This window comes from Alligator mississippiensis, chromosome 1 (genome assembly GCF_030867095.1).
Source record: "Alligator mississippiensis isolate rAllMis1 chromosome 1, rAllMis1, whole genome shotgun sequence".
Taxonomy (NCBI): domain Eukaryota; kingdom Metazoa; phylum Chordata; order Crocodylia; family Alligatoridae; genus Alligator; species Alligator mississippiensis.
In genome coordinates this window covers 42828893-42848552 of record NC_081824.1, presented here as the reverse complement: position 1 = coordinate 42848552, position 19660 = coordinate 42828893, and positions in this window count along the sequence as shown.

Genomic DNA, 19660 nt, shown 5'->3' with positions numbered 1-19660 from the left:
AGGCCCAGCAGGGGAAAAGATGCTGAGGGGAAACCAGCATGGGTTTTCACAGGTAGATCCTGCCTGACAAACCTTGTAGCCTTCTATTACTAGGTCACACACTGCCTGGATGTGGGAGCCGAGGCTGATGTCATCTTCCTGGACTTTAAGAAGGCCTTTGACACAGTTTTGCACTCTATCCTCATTGGGAAACTAGCAGACTGTGGAGTAGATGCCTACATGGTCAGGTGGGTGGCCAACTGGCTTAGGGACCACACCCAGAGAGTGGTGGTGGATGATTCCTTCTCGGCCTGGAGGGAGGTGGGCAGTGGGGTCCCGCAGGGTGTGGTCCTTGGATCGATATTATTTAATATCAGCGATTTGGACGAGGGTGTGGAGAGCGCCCTCTCCAAGTTCGCTGATGATACCAAGTTATGGGGCAAAGTTAGTATACTGGAGGGCAGGGAGCAGATTCAGGCCGACCTGGACAGTTTGAATCAATGGGCAGAGAGAAATAGGAAGCAATTTAATAAAGATAAATATAAGGTACTCCACCTGGGAAGGAGGAATCCCCAGCATACCTATAGGTTGGGGAGTGTCCTTCTCAGCAGCTCAGAGGCAGAGAGGGATCTTGGAGTCATAACTGACTCCAAGATGAACATGAGCCGGCAGTGTAATGAGGCCATCAACAAGGCCATTCACACCTTGTTTTAGTGTTAGCAGGTGCATGACTAATAGATCAAAGGAAGTGATGCTCCGCCTCTATGCAGTACTGGTCAGGCTGCAGTTGGAGTACTGTGTCCAGGTTTGGGCGCCACACTTGAAGAGGGACATGGAGAATCTGGAGAGGGTCCAGAGGAGGGCCACTCGCATGATTAGTGTCCTTCATGATAGACCCTACGGGGGGAGGTTGAGAGAGCTGAATCTCTTCAGCCTTCACAAGAGACGGCTGAGGGGAGATCTTGTGACCGCCTATAAATTTATAAGGGGAGGTCAACAAGGAATAGGTGATGTGCTGTTTACTAGGACGCCCCAGGGAGTGACTAGGAATAATGGCTGTAAACTAGTTGAGAGTGGATTTAGGTTAGATATTAGGAAGAAATTTTTTCACAGTAAGGGTGGCCAGGATCTGGAATGGGCTTCCAAGATAGGTGGTGCTATCACCTAGCTTGGAGGTCTTCAAGAAGAGGCTAGATAGTCACCTGGCTGGGGTCATCTGACCTCAGTCCTCTTTCCTGCCAGGGGCAGGGGGTCGGACACAAAGATCCATTGTGGTCCCTTCCAACTCTACAATCTATGAATCTATGAATCTATAAATATATGAATCTATGTGCAACAGTTATACATGTAGATCCACAAGCAGCAAATTGAAACCCCTGACATTAGGTCCTGTCAAACCATGCAAAGACTCCATAGCAGCCCCAAAACACAAAGCCTATGGCCACGGGTCAGGTCACAAAGCCTCAAAATGATTTCCATGGTGAGACACGGACAGCTCTAAAGGAAGTACCAAGCATATAAACTTATAGTACCAACTGTCCATAAAAGGAGGGTATATAGGGCAGTACAGGCCATCTGTTTGTTCTGGGTAAAACCCTGCCTGTGTATGCTATGTCACCACCATGTCTTGTGGCTCACAAATTTTTGTTTTTAACATAAGTTGACCTCTGTCTGCTCACCTGCCACTCACTGTGGCTTTTTCTGCCGTGTGCAAAGCTTTCAGAGCAGGACTGGCTTCTGCTCAGAGCAGCAGAATTTATAATGCACATTGGTCATAAATTGTGCTGTTACTTGACAAATGATGGTGCGATAAATATGATGCACACATCTAATCAAGGGAATTTACACTTCATTTTCCATATGTGTCTCATTCAATCTTCTCTGGCAGAATTTCAAATTAGGTTAATATATGCTAGTATCACAAGTGTGGTACTTTTGATATCACAGCTACATGAGACAAGTTTGATTATTCTGTTTGCCTCTTATAATTACCACTGTTAATTGAAACCCAAGGATCTTTTCATTGACTGTGAGTTAAAAAAAAAATCAGCTGGATATTAATAATTAAATAAACCATTAAAAAAATATAATATAAACTGTTGCAGGGGTGTAGGTTGTAGCCGTATTGGTCTAAGGACATAGGCAGACAAGGTTCCTTGGGTGAATTTGATATCTTTTATTAGACCTACCCAAATGGTTGGAGAATAGTTATTAAGCAAGCTTTCAAGTTCAAAAACCCTTTGTCAGGCTAAAGAAGTTTCAGCAGTCGGCGTGTGCTCTTCCTGGATGGAATGAAAAGTAAAGAAGCCAGGGGCTGGGCTGGGGAGTCAGTTGCCAGGCAGATTATAATGTATCAAAAATCCAATGTCTATGTTTAGTCCATGATCTCTAGTATCCAGGAGGTTGATGAAATGGATCTCATAGGCTCACCTCTGGGAAGTGTTGTGTAAGTTTCCCTTGAGGATCAGGACTGAGAGATTGGAGAGAGAGTGGCCCTCCTGTGAGAAATGTAACCCCACCGGTAATTGGGCATTTCTGTCTTCAATAGATTTCCAGTGTGCGTTCATTCTTGTGTGCAGTTGTTGTTTGGTCTCTCCTACGTATTTTCCATCAGGGCATTTGGTGCATTGGATGAAGTATATTACATTTCTGGAGGTGCAGCTGTAAGATCCAGGGATGCTGATGGCTCTGCTGTGGGGTGTAGTAATTGTGGGGGTGGTGGTGCTGAAACTTCCTTAGCCTGACAAAGGGTTTTTAAACTCAAAAGCTTGCTTAATAACTATTCTCCAACCATTTGGGTTGGTCTAATAAAAGTTATCAAATTCACCCAAGGAACCTTGTCTGCATATACACTGTTGGACATTCTAACTTTTGGGGAACAAGACTGGTCCCATGTTGTAGGTGCTAATCTGTGACTTGAGAAACCCAGGTTTAAGTTTTTCCACTCCTACATATTTCCTCTGGGACTTTGACCAAGCACATAGCATTAAATCTACAAAGGAAACTTATTCTCAGTATTGTAGCATTTAGCTCCTTGTCCTGAAATTTAGTAAAATCTATATAAATTAGATCTCTTAGTCCATAGGCCAGATCTGTCAGCCTACCCCAGGGGAAGACAATTATTTTGATTGGAGGATTACTTAATGATTTTTGGTGTGAGCTGTTGAGGGCCACATAGGTAGCCTCGCCACTTGACAGTTGCCCCGCCCCCTTGTCACCACCTTTGGACTAGAAGCCCCACTCCCTAACCCCTGATCTTTCCCACCGGAAGTCCTTCCCCTTGCCACCCAGAAATACTCCTTTTGGGAGGGGGGATTGCTATCTTGGAACCAGAAAAAAAAACAAATCATACACTAACAGTCATACACCTACTATAACATATTTTAATTTTATTACAAAAAATATTTTTGTCAGGATCTGTGTTCATGTAGTGTATATAGAGGTGATTACATAATAACTCAAAAATAAATTATTCAGTTTGCATATTGTGGGGGGAGGATATGTGCCTATGATCTGTGTGTAGTGTGTAGTATGTGTGTGGTGTGTTTGTGTGGTGTGGGGTCTGTGTGTGGTGTGCGGGGTATATGTGTGGTGGGCATGTGTGGTATGTGGTATGTATGTGTGCAGTGTGTGTGGGTGTGATATGTGATGTGTATGTGTGGTGTGTCTGTGGCAGATATGTATGGTGAGATGTTGCGGGGCGTGGAGGGGGTTGTGAAGGGGTGTGGCTGTGTGTGGGGGGGCATGGGTATGTTGGGGAGTTGTGTATATGTGGTGGGGTTATGGGGGCAGGGTGTGGATGTGAGGGAGGTTGGGGGGTGTGGGGACCCCCTCACATTCCCCCCCATGGTGCATGTGCCCAGTGGGACATGGCTACAGCCAGCACTGCACATCTCAGTGAGGGGTGCAGCCTCCATGTAACTGCCTGTATTGCTGGTACTCCCTGCCACTCGCACACTGCCCTTGCACTCACACAGCAGGGAGGGAAGCCCCATGTGCTGGAGTCAGGTGCATTTCTTCCAGGGCTGCGCAGCACCATAGAGAAACCTCAGGTGCTGGAGCTATCTGTCTTTCCCAAAGGGGCTGAACTGCAGCGGAGAGAAGCCCCAGGCATGGAAGGCAGCTAGTTCTGGAGCCTAAAGTTTCTTTCTGATGCTGCACCGCCCCAGCAGGGAAGGCACCTGGCTCCAGCATGTTGGGCTTCCTTCCCTGCTGTTTAAGTGCAGGGGACATGTGTGAGTGGCACGGAGCACTGGCAATACAGGCAGCCACGTGGAGGCTGTTCCCCTTGTTGTGATGTGCATTACTGGCTGGAGCCATACCCTACCCTGCTGGGTTCCTGCACCCTGAGAGTCCCGCCTGGTGCTGCTGACACCATCTGCTGGGGCTGCATGCCATTGGAGGCATGTGGGGGGTCCCCACACCCCCCACTCTTCTTCACACCCACACAGTGTCCACCCCAACTCCATAATGTCACCACCCCCTGTTCCCCTGGGTGCAGACTCTGCATTGCCACCAGCCCCATGCTCCAGGATTCCTACCAGCTGCAGCCTCACCCCTGCTGCATCTCTACCTGCTGCCCAAAGTGAGCAAGAGATCAGGGAAGCGAGTGTGTGCTGGGGGCTGCAACAGCAGTAGCACTGCATGGAAGCTGCATGCTAGCCGCCTGGGCCCTTCTGCCTACGAGGGTGGAAGCCAGGCAATAGCATACGTTTTTGGGGTAGTATGTACACATAGTACCTTGTTCCCACCCTTGTGGGCAGAAGGAGTGGGCAGGGCAAGGCGCAATTTGTTGGGGGTCAAATGAAAGTGCTTGGCAGGCCGAATCTGGCCTACAGGCCATATTTTGCCCACCCCAGCCTATACGCAATTCATAGTGATATAATGATGAAGGGCTGTTCAGTAAATGCTTCACTCAAGATTCAATGTTACCTAGATACCAATTACAGTGCATCTAATAATGTTCACTATGTTGTTAAAGTGCCATGAAGGTCTCCAGGGAACTGTGAAAATGTCAGTTAAAGGGGCTTTGGACTGGTCCTCCAGGTTGGGGGTAGTGTGGGGGGTTGGTAGCTCCCCCATGTCAAAAATTTCAATTACAGTCTACAAGAGAAGAAACCAGATGGAAATGATGGTCTGAGAGTTTTTGAAGTTGGAACAGGCAATGATGCATAAACCATAAAGTATCATTATTATGACAAAAGGTTATAAAAAATAAAAATATCAGATTAATCTTCTTCAGTGAAGAGCGGGTTTAACTAGTTCTTAATGTACTAGGTTCCCTGTACAGTGCCTAAGAATAGTTAGACACCACAGAGTGGGGTTTGTGGAAGCCAGTATGCTGAGTTGAATGTTGTCTGAAATAGTTGGAAAATTCTAAGAGGGGTGGGCTTAATTCATTGTCCTTTAAGGTCATTGGATATCATCCTTCCAGTTAGGATTAACAGTAATGAATCTTATCTTGGAATTAAGTATCCAACTGTTTGGGCATGTCTACACATAATCTTACTGGTGCCTAAACTTACTATGCATTTGCCAAATGCACATTAAGGCCATTTAAGTGTGCATCTACACGTGCACATGCTAAGGCACATTAACACAGTATGCAGACCGATTTGAGACTAAAATTAATCCCAAATCAGTCCACATACACAGTGTTAAAGCGCCTTAGCTAATTTACATGTGCATTACGGCTCTTTAGCTAGCTTTTGCAGGTATCAAATTTAAGTGCTAATAGCCTAAAATCACCATTTTTAAGGCATAGTAAGGGTGCACACGTGTAGACCCGCAACCTTAATGTGCCTTAAAAATGGCTAATGCACCTTAAATTGGCAAGAGTAGATGCTCCCTTTGACTCTTTACATGCAGAAGTCCCCTTTACCTCTACTCTGAGTTCTTTATGCATACATTTTAGTTGATAGCATTTCCCTACTTCACAGCAGCTGTAGTCTAAATACATTAAATATTTAATATGCTTGAGTGCTAAGGTAAGGTAAGGTAAGAGAAGCACTAGGAATAGTGGGAAATACACACTCCTATATTAAATATTGCATTACTATTTGAATTCATACATGTCTTAAAAACGCACTTCTCTCATGTGGGCATACATGCCATACACACTTCCCAGGTCATCAGAACTGCTGTTGTGCAAAAGATCAAGAATCTTTATCTCACCTCTGCAATGATGGAAATGGAATCTGTTTTTGAAAATTCAATCCAGTTTTCTTTTAAAATGTAAAATTTAGATCCCCAGATCATTAAGACGTTGACTAATATGGCTGGAGATGAGGGAATTGGCTTTACAGGGGAAAATGAAATTATGGAGATCTTTGGGGGATGGGGATGAAGAAGGTAAAGAAACAAGGTGGTTTAGGACTTTAAAATGTTGAGACTCCCACTTACAGGTCACTGCTTTTGAGTTCAGCTCAGAAGGTTCGTGACTGAAAGCTGCAGCCAGCTGACAGCTATTTAGTGGCTTGTATATAATAAGTTGGCAATCTGTCCAGCTCCTACTAGACAGATGTCCACATTAGAAAAAAAACACCATGATAATTGACACTAATTAACATCTTTGTTAGAAATCTAAGCATTGAGGCCAACAAATTAATGGGCATGGAGATGGAACTTCCCAGAAGTGGTTCTTCCTGGTCACAGCTGAGGCACACTGCCTGGGTGTTGCTGTAGAAATTCGGGTCTGTGTCTGAGAGAGAGAGATGATGGTACCCAGCCTGACTTTCTAAATATTTCACAATGTGAATTGCCATTGACCTTACCCCTGTTAAGATGATGTCAGCCACTTGAAAGTAGTGTCGTGTGCACATTTTAGTATTGAGCACAGAACTAGAGAGTGCCGTGCACACGTTCCATATAAAAGGGTATGTGTGGGCAGAGCTTGGGGTGTGTGGGGGTTTTTTGAGAATACTTGAGGCATGTGTGTGGGACTGCCTGGTGTGGGTTTGATGTGTGTATGACTGAGAGTGTGGTGGAGATTAACTGATGGTGTCCAATTGAGAGTAAGTGAGAGAGTGTGAGGGTGTGATTGGAGTCAGCATGAGCCTGAGTGCCTAAGCAGGTCGAAGGTGAAGAGTGGGAAGAGGCGTGCGATGCTCCGTGGAAGTGTGCCATCTAACACTCTGGTGACTCGAGGGTCTCCAGCATCTTGCTCCCCTTTGGCAGACTCCACAGTGGAGGCAATTAGGATCAGCTCCCTGAAACCTTTTTCCCTCTGGGTGTGTTTTACACTTGTAGCACACCTTTGCCCCATCTTGAAAGTATCACCCTGCTCTGCCTCCCTCCTCTTCACCTGTCCCATATTAGTATAAGTGACCCCTGTTTAATAAGTGGAAGGTAAGCCACTGCCAGCTTGGAGTGGACTTGTGTGGTGGACAACCCTCAGGATCTCAGAGGCTGAAGTGGTTGGAGCTTAATAAAGGTCTCCCTTCCCTTTCTTAATAAAATGTATGCCATAGGCCTGTGTGAAGCAGCTAGTATTCACTTCAGATTCAGCCGATTAGGGGGACAGTGATTCGATTTCGTGATTCAAATCACTGTCCTGAATCGATTCAAGTGAATCTGATTTGGAGATTTGGCTACTGCTGAATTGCTGAATCTCTGAATCACCCAGACCTATCCCCCACCCACTCTCCCAGCCCAGCAATGGCTGCCCCACCTGCCCCAGCTCCTGGCACTTTGAAAAAAAAAAGCCCTGACTCAGCAGGTGCTGCTAGGTGGGGGGGGGGAGGCAATGCCTCACACTGCATGGTGGGCTCTACATGAGCCCCCCAACACCCTCTGCTCCCCCAACCCCCTCATAGTTGCCTCACCCACCACAGTTCTGGCTCTTTAAGAAAAAAAAACAACCCAGATTCACTGCTCCTGCCAATGGGGGCGGGGGTGATCCCTGCTGCCCCCCACTACCCCAAACCATGTGGGGGGGGGGGCTTTCATGAGCTTCCCAAAGCCCCAAGGCTGCTGCAGGAGCAGAGAGTCCTGGGGCTTTTCTCGAGTTTTTTTTCTTAAAGGGCCAGAGCTGATCTGGATGGGGCACCCCTGAGGGGGGGCTGGGGAAGCAATGGAGGGTTGGAGGGCTCATGGCAGAGCCCCCCATGCAGCGTGGAGCAGTGGGGGGGTGGTGATCACCCTCTGCCTGGCAGCACCCAGTGAGTGGAACTTTTTTTTAAAGCACTGGGAGCTGGGGCAAGCAGGGCAACCATGCTGGGGGGACTGGGGGAGTGGGCAGGAGATGGGGGCTGGCAGGTCCCATGGTCCCCATGACCCCCTCCCCCAGCTCCCCTCTTCCGCTACTTACAGCTCCCCTTGCCCCTACTACTTACCAACTCTGAGTCCAGCTGCAGCTCCCTGCTGCAGCCCCGGGGGACTCTCCAAATCATCAAAGCTTTCTGAATCTTTTCCAAATATTTGGAGAGATTTGAATTGATTCAGACCTTTTAACTGGTCCCCTAATTCAATTCAGATTCAGAGATTCAGTAACCGAATGGAACAGAAGCTTCTCCAAATCAAATCACCACCCGAAACATTGCAGAGCCTATGACACTCTGTACCTTGATAGTGTAAGGAATAGCTATAGTTATAGATAGATATATTATACTTAGATAAACATAGAATAGTATAGTCAGGTTTAAAGGGTATTATTGATAAGAGTGTGTGAGCACTGTGTTGAATGTCAATATTACCTACCTGTTGTTTATTATTTGTGTACTTAATAAACCATTATCATTTGTTTAATTGATTATTCATGTGTGAGTCCTAATTAATGAACTCACAGACTAATTGATGGGTGGGCTGGCAGTGACAGATATGTCATGTCCCATTCATTAACAGGTCTAGGGCTAAAAGACCACCCCCTATTGTGAGTTGGACTGAGGAGTCAGCCACTTAGGGAGCAACCCTAATTAGGCATTAATTGTTTCCTCTCCCAACATGGACAGTATTGTCACTGCTTCCACTGTATCTATTCGATATTGAATCAGGGAGCTGCATCTTCAGTACTGTCAATTTGGTAACTTACATGAGCAGTAGATTTACTTACAAAAAATAATTATACAAAACAGAATATAATTGCCTTGTTTCTTGTTACATTGTGTGCATTATCCTATATTATAGCTGTCAAACTACAATAAACAAGGTCATATTCAAGTTTTCATGAGTTATATTTTTAACTCTCTGCCAGAAGTGACCATTTCAGCAAGTGTTTAATTATACCTTGTTATCTGTTGGTTGTGCCACTACATTATATTACCTGTAAGATGAGGCAAAACAGAGCAATATCAAGCTTAGGTTTTTAAAGATATGTAGGTGTTTCTCCATTAAGTACAGCAATACCTTACTGACCTAAGTCTGATTTTCACAACATGACATAGGCTCTCATTCTCAAAGTGGGCCTCTTTAAATACTTAAATACCACTGACATCTTCAAAACAGTCACACATCATACATAGCCCTATTGGGGATTACATCCTGTTGGCTACTAGGTTTACACCAACTGGCATGAACAAATCCATCTATGCATTGATGCTTCCAAATGAGCTCCTTGGAATATTAGTTTAAAACAAAGCTCTGCAAGCCTCAAAGCAGATTTTTCAAATTTGGCAGAAGGACATCTATCTTGGCATTGGGACTCTGTGCTATAGGTATACTTAAAATATGGTTCAAGTGGTGGAGGCCGCAACAAATGGAAGTACAGCTATCACATGCAAATAAGACAGTCAGATGAGGTATGAGAGAGAGAGAGAGAGAGAGAAAGAGAGAGAGAGAGAGAGAGAAACATCATGTGTATTCCTGTACTTATGGCACTTAGTCTGAGGGTTACATCCCCCAAAAGTGCCCAAACCGCTAGGCTATGTACTTTGTGAAATCTTAATTGTTTACAAAAAAAGTTGAACAACTCTAAAAAAAGACTTACTCCAGAATGTGTGCCTGATGATTCCATATTCTGGAGTAAGTCTCTCTTAATTTCCTTTTTATTTTTATCCCATTATTTGGACTAGCTGTTAACTCTGGTATCCCTCCAAGTGTTAACTGACTTGCTCATCACAATAGATCTAATAAATCCAATAAATCTAATCAATTAAGCCCCTTCTCATTATCCCTTTTCCTTCTATATATACTCTTTCTGTCAGTCTCTTCATAGTATCTGACAAAGTATGTATCTATATATGCAAGCTCATGCCTCTCTGAACCAGTTTGTCTCTAAGGTGCAACTAACTACCTTCTACCTGATTTCGGTGAGAGGTGTATGCCTAAATACCTTTGAGGATCTAAGCCTTACTCCCAAACTACATGCATTTAGTATTAAGAATCTTGGCTTTGAAAACAATAAAAAAAACCCCAGAAATCAAATATTAGCTAGTTTTTACAAGTATAAATATGTACATTACATTTTTCACTACTGTTTGATTTTCTTACACAAAGAGAATCTGTCATAAAAGCATAGTTTACCTTTTTCATCATATTCTAAAGGAGTGTAAAGACCTGAAGAATTTATATGCAACTTATAAATGCTCTTTGATACTGGAGACTCTTTATGGCTATCCATGTCAGGCAACAAATTCTGTTTTAAAAGTGTGCCTTGTTTGCTTTCCATGCTAGTTTTTTGGCTTCATATTTAACTAAAACTCACAGGAGGTGACGGGGGGGGGGGGGGGAACTTTTGTAGCTGGCACAGAGCTAACAGTGGAGGGTCATTAAACTTTAATGCTCATGCAATGAAATGGAGCACTCTTAAATAAACGACACCTTTTTCAAATCTGAACAAAAGTTCCACACCCTAGGAGTGTGAGCAAAACAACTTTACAACTAGTGAAGCTCTTTGATCACTACATGGAGCTGATCAAAAGATCACTTGAGAGGGGATTGTATATTATTAAAAAAAGGGAATTCCAGGCGTTCACTAGAGAGAAATGCTTATAGTTAGGCAAGTGCTTATATATCTTGAAGGACCAATGCATGCAGGCTTAGGATCGTTTTGTATTTTGAAGTATATAAGATCACTGGATATATTTCTACAAGAATGGTGGCATGTGTTTGCAAGCATTTGGTTACCAGGGCTGTCCAACACCTCCCACTTATAAAAGGGAACCTGTATTTTATTTTCAATAGATGTCTAACAGTCTTGTTTAGATGGGACATTTTCAGAATCATCCTAGAAAAATGAAGTCCCTAAGCAAACAAGGAGGAAGATCAAGCTTCCACTCTTCCACTCTTCCACATTTCTGACTCAAGAAGTCTTTTCTGACTTAAGAAGTCTATGAACCAATAGAGACAAAACGCTGCTCAACCTGGTACTAGCAATGGGGGATAACTCAATCAGCAACCTAATGATCGAAGGGAAGCTGGGAGACAGTGACCATGAGCTGATCACCTTCACCATCCACCATAAAGCTGGCAAGTCAGTCAGCAATGCAGAAGTCCTCAACTTCAGGAAAGCTGACTTTGAGAAGCTCAGGAGGCTTGTTGGTAAGGCCCTAAGGGACCATGACCTGAAAGGGAGGGGAGTTCAGGATGAGCAGTTGCTCCGCAAGGTAGTGATCCTGGATGCAAAAGCAAAGTCTATCCCATCTTGGAGGAAAGGCAGTAAAAGGGCACAGCAGCCCCCTTGGCTCTGCAGGGAAATAGTGGACCTCCTGTGTCTAAAAAGAAAGATCTATAAAGGATGTAAGACTGGATCTGCCTCAAAGGAGGAGTCTTCTGCACTGTTCCAGATCTGTAGGGAGTGAACCAGTAAAGCCAAGGCTGCAACTGAACTCCAACTGGCTACATGTATCAAGGACAATAAGAAGTCCTTTTTTATATATGCAGGGAGCTGGAGGAAAAGCAAGGGTAACATTAGACTTCTGCTAAACCATATGGGGCAACTGACAACTGATGCCCAGGAAAAAGCCAACCTGCTTAATGGCTATCTTGCATCATTTTTTCACCAACCCCAAGGGACGGCACTGCTCAATATGGTACGGGATGGACAGGGTGAGGGAGAATTGTTACCCTTTATCAATGTTGACCATGTAAAGGAACACCTTGAGAGGCTGGACTCCTTCAAGTCAGCTGGCCCAGACAGTTTACACCCCAGGGTACTTAAGGAGCTGACAAGCATCATAGCTCAGCCACTGGCATGGATATTTGAGAACTCGTGGCACTCAGGTGAAGTGCCCAAAGATTGGAAGAAGGCCAGTGTGGTGCCTATCTTCAAGAAAGGGAGGAAAGTAGATCTGGAGAACTACAGGACTATCAGCCTGACCTCTATCCCAGGGAAGATCTTGGAAAAAATTATCAAAGAGACTATTCTTGACAAACTGACTGATAGAAACATCCTGAGGGATGGCCAGCACAGGTTTGTTGTGGGTAGGTCTTGCCTGACCAATCTCATCTCCTTCTATGACCAGATGACATATCACCTGGATAAGGGAGAAGAGATTGAGGTCATATATCTTGATTGTTAAAAAGCTTTCATTCTGGTATCCCATGATCACTCATAGAAAAACTGGCCAACTGTGGCCTTGGCTACAGCACAGACTGATGGCTGGGGAATCTTCAAGTTCAGACCCAGAGAGTGGTAGTTGATGGAAGTCAATCATCGTGGTGCGCCACGACTAGTGGGGTCCCCCAAGGCTCCGTCTTTGGGCCTATACTCTTTAGCATCTTCATTATTAATATGGACATTGGCATCAGAAGCAGACTGGCCAAGTTTGCCAATGACACCAAACTTTGGGGTAAAGCATGCACACTCAAGGACAGGATGGTGATCCAGGCTGACCTTGACAGGCTTAGAAAATGGGTGGATGAGAACCTGATGGTGTTTAACACCAAAAAATGCAAGGTTCTCTACCTTGGGAAGAAAAACCCGCCGCATGCTTATAGGCTCAGCAGTGCTACACTTCCTAGCACTACAGACGAAAGGGACTTGGGGGTCATGACTGACCACAAGATGAACATGAGCCTTCAATGTGATGCTGCAGCTAGTAAAGCAAGCAAAACATTGGCTTCCATCCATAGATGCTTCTCAAGCAAATCCCAGGACGTCATTCTCCCATTGTATTCAGCCTTGTTGAGGCTGCAGCTGGAGTACTGTATCCAGTTTTGGGCTCCACAATTCAAAAAGCATGTGGAGAAGCTTGAGAGAGTCCAGAAAAGAGCCACGCACATGATCAGAGGTCCGGAAAACAGACCTTATGATGGGAGGCTGAGAGCTATGGGACTCTTCAGCCTGGAAAAGCACAGGCTCAGGGGTGATCTGGTGGCCACCTACAAGTTTATCAGGGGTGCTCACCAGGATCTTGGGGAATGTCTGCTCACCAGAGCACCCCAAGGGGTGACTAGATTGAATGGTCACAAACTCCTCCATGACCATTTCAGGCCAGACATAAGGAAGAACTTCTATATTGTCCGAGCCCCCAAGGTTTGGAATAGGCTGCTGCCAGAGGTGGTTCAAGCACCTACTTTGAATGACATCAAGAGATGTTTGGATGTTTATCTTGCTAGGATCCTATGACCCCTGCTGAGTTCCTGCCCCTGGGGCAAGGGGCTGGACTCAATGATCTTCCAAGGTCCCTTCCAGCCCTAATGTCTGTGAAATCTATGAAATCTATAAATGTACAGTATGGCCAAAGAGGAATCCCAGTCATGATTGTTAGGGTGATAATATTTGGATCTTGGGGAGCACTGGATTTGCAGCTGAATAAAGGCTTTAATCTGTGGCCTAGTAGAGCTGCTAAACACAAGGCAGAATGATATATTAAAAGTAACATTGCAAGACGCTTAGGCAAGCAGTGTCCTAGCAATGTGGTAGTGTGTAGGATATATGATTCATTGTGTTAAAATGAGAACAGGATGCAGCCCACCAGCTATCATCAGGAGATAAAACAGAAGTAAGACCTTGGAGATGAAGGAGTAAGCAAGAAACAGCAAGTGACCGAAGGAAGCAGAAGTCAAAGTCTTAGGCATGTGCTCATGGCAAAAAGGCATGTAAATGAGTAAAATGCATAGATAATTCCATGCTAATAAAACAAACAGTAAACAGAGGTGGAGCTTGAGATAGGAGGGAATATGGGTGGAACAAAAGATGGACAAAGGTGGAGTAAATGTTAATGAGCATGAACCAAGATGTATAAATATGGAAAAAAAAACTAATGTTCACTGCAGCTCCCCGGTTTGTTGGAGCTTTGCTTGAAGCTATCTCCATTCTGAATAAAGCTGTTGGCTAGCAATGTGTGCTGGTGTTTGCTCCCTGCTTGCTCCCTGAGAAATGGGATCTGTGATCAATTGGATAATTGTCTCCCTAGTTGTTGGGTGCCAAATGGAGTTGGGGTCTAACAATGATTAATATTGAATACTTCCTACATGTTTTCTTGTGCTATCAAAGGCAGCAACACTAATAATTGTGTTACAGTATAATTGAACCATTTATCCCAAAGGATTTTACAGACCATTATAGTTACAAAGAGCTTGCAATATTTAAAGGTTTGAATGAAAAACTCTCATATTGCAGACTTCCTCAAATTTAATAATCTACCTCAGAAGTATGAAGGATTCAGACCTGACCTTGCCAAAACTAAAATGTCTAATTCCAGAATTTTTTTCAAACCCGATGCTCTGGTTTTTTAATCATCCTTTCATTGAGAAGAGTTTTAAAATGAAAGCAAGTAATTGAGGCATTCACTAAGCAGTTCAGTGGCCAGGCCTCTCATATTACCATCATAAAGATTAGCATCCTTTGGAGAATGCCTCACAGTTATATGCAGTTCTTGGCATCATTATGGAGTGCCTCAGTCAAGAAGACAGGTCACCTTAAGCTTTTGTGACTAAGAAAAGCAAAGGAATATCTGCTCTGTCAAAATTTTATTTCAATGCAAGAGCTAAATCCCTTTCCAAAAGTGGCTGCCTCAAAAGTTAGAAATAAAAATGAAACTTAGTTTTATTAAGATAGATTTCATGTCCAGATCATTATCTCACTATCAAGTAGCAGAAAGCTAGAGCCAGTTGTTATTCAATATTCCTTTTCTGTTTCTCAGTCTCTTTATCCCATTGCTATTGGAAAGACTGTTTCTGTTCTAGGATATTGCTGGTGTAGTACAAATATGTCTGGAGTTCAGATGCATGAACTCTGGCATTTTCTATAATACAATATAACAATATAGTATAAAAAGCATTATAGAAAAGGAGAGCAGCAAAGTAAGGACCCTGGACTTCAGAAAAGTAGACTTTGATTCACTCAGGGACCTTATGGGCAGGATCCCCTGGGAAGCCAGTCTGAAGGGGAGAGGTGTCTAGAAGAGCTAGCTACTTTTGAAAGAAGCCTTACTGAGAGTGCAGGAACAAACCATCCCAATGTGCAGGAAAACAAGCAAGTACAGCAGAAGGCTAGCTTGGCTCAGCAAGGAACTCTTCGGTAAACTAAATCACAAAAAGGAAGCTTACAAGAAGTGGAAACTTGGAGAAACAACTAGGGAGGAATATAAGAGCACTGCTCAGGCATGCAGGATAAAGTCAGGAAGGCCAAAGTGCAATGGGAGTTGCAGCTTGAAGGGAACTAAGAAGGGTTTCTACATGTCAGTAGCAAGAGGACAATCAGGGAAAGTATGGGTCCCTTCCCAAATGGGGGAGGCAGCCTTGTGACAGCAGAAAATACTGAAGCATTCAATGCCCCTTTCACCTCGATCTTCACAGGAAAGGTCAGCTGCCAGACTATTGCATCTGGCAGCACAGTTTGGGGATGAAGTGGTGATCAGTCAACAGTTGTGACAGAATAGGTTAGGGACTATTTTAAAAAGCTGGACATATACAAGTCCTTGGGGCCAGATGGGATGCCGGAGGGTGCTGAGGGAGTTGACTGATGTAATTGCAGAGCCACTGGCCATCATCTTTGAAAACTCATGGTGATCAGAAGAGGTCCCAAATGATTGGGAACGGGCAAACATAGTGCCCATATTAAGAAAGCGAACAAGAGGATCCAGGGACTCTAAACCAGTCAGCTTCACCTCAGTCTCTGGAAAAATCATGGAGCAGATCCTCAAGGAATCTATTTATAAGCAGTTGGAGAAGGTGATTAGGAAGGATCATCATGGATGCAACATTGGGTAAGTAATGCCTAACCAACTCAGTTGCCTTCTATGATGAGATGGCTGGACCTGTGGATGCAGGGAGAACAGTGGATTGATTTTCAGCAAGACTTTTGATATGGTCTCCCACAACATTCTGCCAGGCAAGCTAAGGAAATACAGGCTGGATGAATGGATTATAAAGTGGATAGAAAACTGGCTGGAGCATCGGGCTCAGACAATAATAATCAGTGGCTTGATTAAGCAGCCAGTATTAAGTGGAGTGACCCAGAGGTTGATCCTGGGACCAATTTTGTTCCTTGTCTTCATCAACAACCTGGAAGATGGCAGACTGTACCTTCAGCAAGTTTGCAGATGACACCAAGCTGGGGGGAGTAGGAGATACACTGGAGGGCAGGGCTAGGATTCAGAGTGACCTCAATAAATTGGAGGATTAGGTCAAAATAAATCTCATGAAGTTCAACAAAGACAAGTGCAAAGTCCTGCACTTAGGATGGAACAATCCCATGCACCAGTACAGGCTGGGGGCTGACTGGCTGGGCAGCAGCTCTGCAGAAAAGAACCTGTGTGTTACAGTGGACAATAAGCTGAATATGAGCCAAAATAGTGCCCTTCTTGCCGAGAAGACTAATAGCATTCTGAGCTGCAGTGGTAGGTGTGTTGCCAGCAGGTCAAGGTAAGTGATTATTCCCCTCTATTCAGCACTGATGAGGCCACACCTGGAGTACTGTGTCCAGTTTTGGGCCCCCACTACAGAAAAGATGCAGACAAATTGGAGAGAGTCTAGTGGAGGGTAACAAAAAATGGTGAGGGGGCTGGGGCACATGACATCTGAGGAGAGACTGAGGGAGATGGGCTTATTTAGTCTAAAGAAGAAAAGACAGAGGGGATTTAATAGCAGCCTTTAACTACCTGAAGGGGTTTAAAAGAGGATGGAGCTAGGCTTTTCTCAGTAGTAGTAGCTGACAGAACAAGGGGCAATGGGCACAAGTTGCAGCAAAGGAAGTTTAGGTTAAATATTAGAAAGAATTTTCTCACTGGGATGGTAGTAAAACACTACCACTGCCCAGAGAGGTGGTGGAAGCTCCATCCTTGGAGGTTTTTAAGACCCATCTAGATAAAGTCTTGGCTGGGATGATCTAGTTGGGTTTGATCCTGCCTTCACCAGGAAGTTGAACTAAACAAACCTCCTGAAGTCCCTTCCAACCCTTAATTTCTATGATTCTATCTATCTATCTATTAGGGCTGTGTGAAGCTTCAGTCTATAATTCGATTCAGCAGAGGTTTGGCCTGATTCAGTGGCTGCATCTCTAAATCTGAATTGAATCAGGAGATCCTTTAACCTCCAGGGTTCCCCCTGCAGCCAATCGCTGAGCCAGGGGTTCATGGAGGGGGGTGGGGGGCGTGTGCTCTGCAGTGGATCCAGAAGTGTACTGGAACTATTTCTGGGTTTACTTCTGGGTCTGCTGCCAAAAACATGGCGCCCCGCTTCCCCCCCCCTGCTCGTGTGGGATGCACCATCTGCCCACCATTGCAGCATTCACAAGCCGCACCTGGTACCTTTAGATATGTAAAAAAAAATTGAAAGATGTGTCTACGTCCGAATCGCTGATTCTCCAAATCATCATTGAATCTTCAGATTCAGATTCAGCAGAATTGAACCAGGAGAGTGATATGAATCAATTAATCAAATCACTGCCCCCTAACAGTGCCAAATCCAAATCTGAATAAAAAGTGGAACACCCATTTTGCACACCTCTACTATCTATCTAGCTAGCTAGCTAGCTAGCTATCTATAATATAAGGTTTGGGATGCATGCGTATGTAATAGATAGATAGATATAATACAGTAAAAGTTCTGTTAACTGGCATTTTACAAGCCGGCATGGTCTGTTAACTGGCGTGCCAGCTTGTAAGATAAAGTGAAACCAGAAGTGCCCCGCCATGGCACTTCCAGTTTCTCCAAGCCCCCATGGTCTGGGGCAAAGCAGCCTGTGCTGCCAAGCCCCCATGGCCTGGGGGCATAACAGGTTGTGTGGGGCTGTGCAGGGCACACCTCCCTGTCCCACGGGGCCCACAGGGCCTGCGGGAGGGGTGGCAATGCTGTGGGAGGGGCAGCGGGACATCCCAGATGCGGCAGGAGAAGCAGCGGCCTGGGCCGCTCAATTAACTGGCATATTTTGTTATCCAGCATTCCCCATTCCCAGATGATGCCGGATAACAGAGCTTTTACTGTATGTGCTTTAGGGTAATACATTATGGAGCAGCTAGTCTTGCTTCTATAATAAAGGATAGTTTTCATTTTGTAGTTAAAAAAGGAAAGAAGGAATTCTGTTTTCATAAAAAAAATCCCAGCTCCCCCCCACCCCTCCCGCCAGAAAACAAAAAGTATCCTCCACAAAACTGGTGCACACTGTCTTACATCTATAAAAGACACTATATCACTGTAGTGACAAGCTACAATAACATAGCTCATCAATATGGTGGTGAGCATGAACCGTGATGCCAACACTACTATGTAGTAGCAACAAGCTACTGCGCAGTAACTCATTGCTAGGTAGGGTCAGGAGTGACCCATGTACCACCAGGACTGTACTATAATGGTGGTACAGTACTACTAAAACAAGCACTAAATGACTGCTCAATAACAACCGTGCAGTCAGAGGCACATGTAAACTTGCCCAGAAAGAATTTCTTGGGGTTTACCAATAAATGCTAACTTGTATTAAAATAGGGGGCAGGAAACAAATACTTTTTGTATTCAATTTATTTCTATCATTCTTTTATTTTACTTGAATTGTTTTAATAATAACATAGCATAGTTTTTCTTCAAGTTTCCCATATGATTGTCCTTATTCTCAGGCTATAGTTGTAAAAAACTAAGTTTTAATTAAGCTAAGTGATTAATAATAATTGTGTGTAAGATTATGATTGCATATAATGCAAAGAAGTTCAGGTCAACAGCTAAGGTAATTTTTATTAAACATCAAAGGTAACTCAACCAATCACAACATTTATTTAATTTTTTTTCACATTTAAATACAAAAAAATCAGTTGGCAGTACTAAGTCAAAGATATAAAGGAGACCGATTGTATGAACACATGCTTCAAATGTTCTGATTGGTAGATTAGCTGGCTTAATAGCCACAGCCCTCTGGATACATGTTTTGGGATAATTACAGGATGCTTTTTTTGTCCAAAATTTATTTTTTAAAATATCATCAATTTTTACTGTATTTAAACAGTTTTATTGTCTTGGAATGTGCACTTTAATACATTTCTATCAGTAAAACTTGCTTGCTAGAATAGTTGCAGAGACAAAAAGGAATGAGGACACGAACACAGTCAAAGCAAATTAATTTAAAAATATTGAAAGAATGTTAGTGGAAAATTGTTTCCAGTATTAACCCTCTAGTTCTGAGTTTGATTAGCTGTGATGATAGGAGGTTTCTATTAAACCGACACTTTTCTAATACCAGATGACATTTTTAATATTATGCTTTGGGTGGCCACTCTGTCGTTATCCCGAAGTGTGATTGTACTGAGTATTCGACCATAAAATACTCCTGGGAGTGATTGTATAAATGACAGTATAATGAGGGTGATGTATG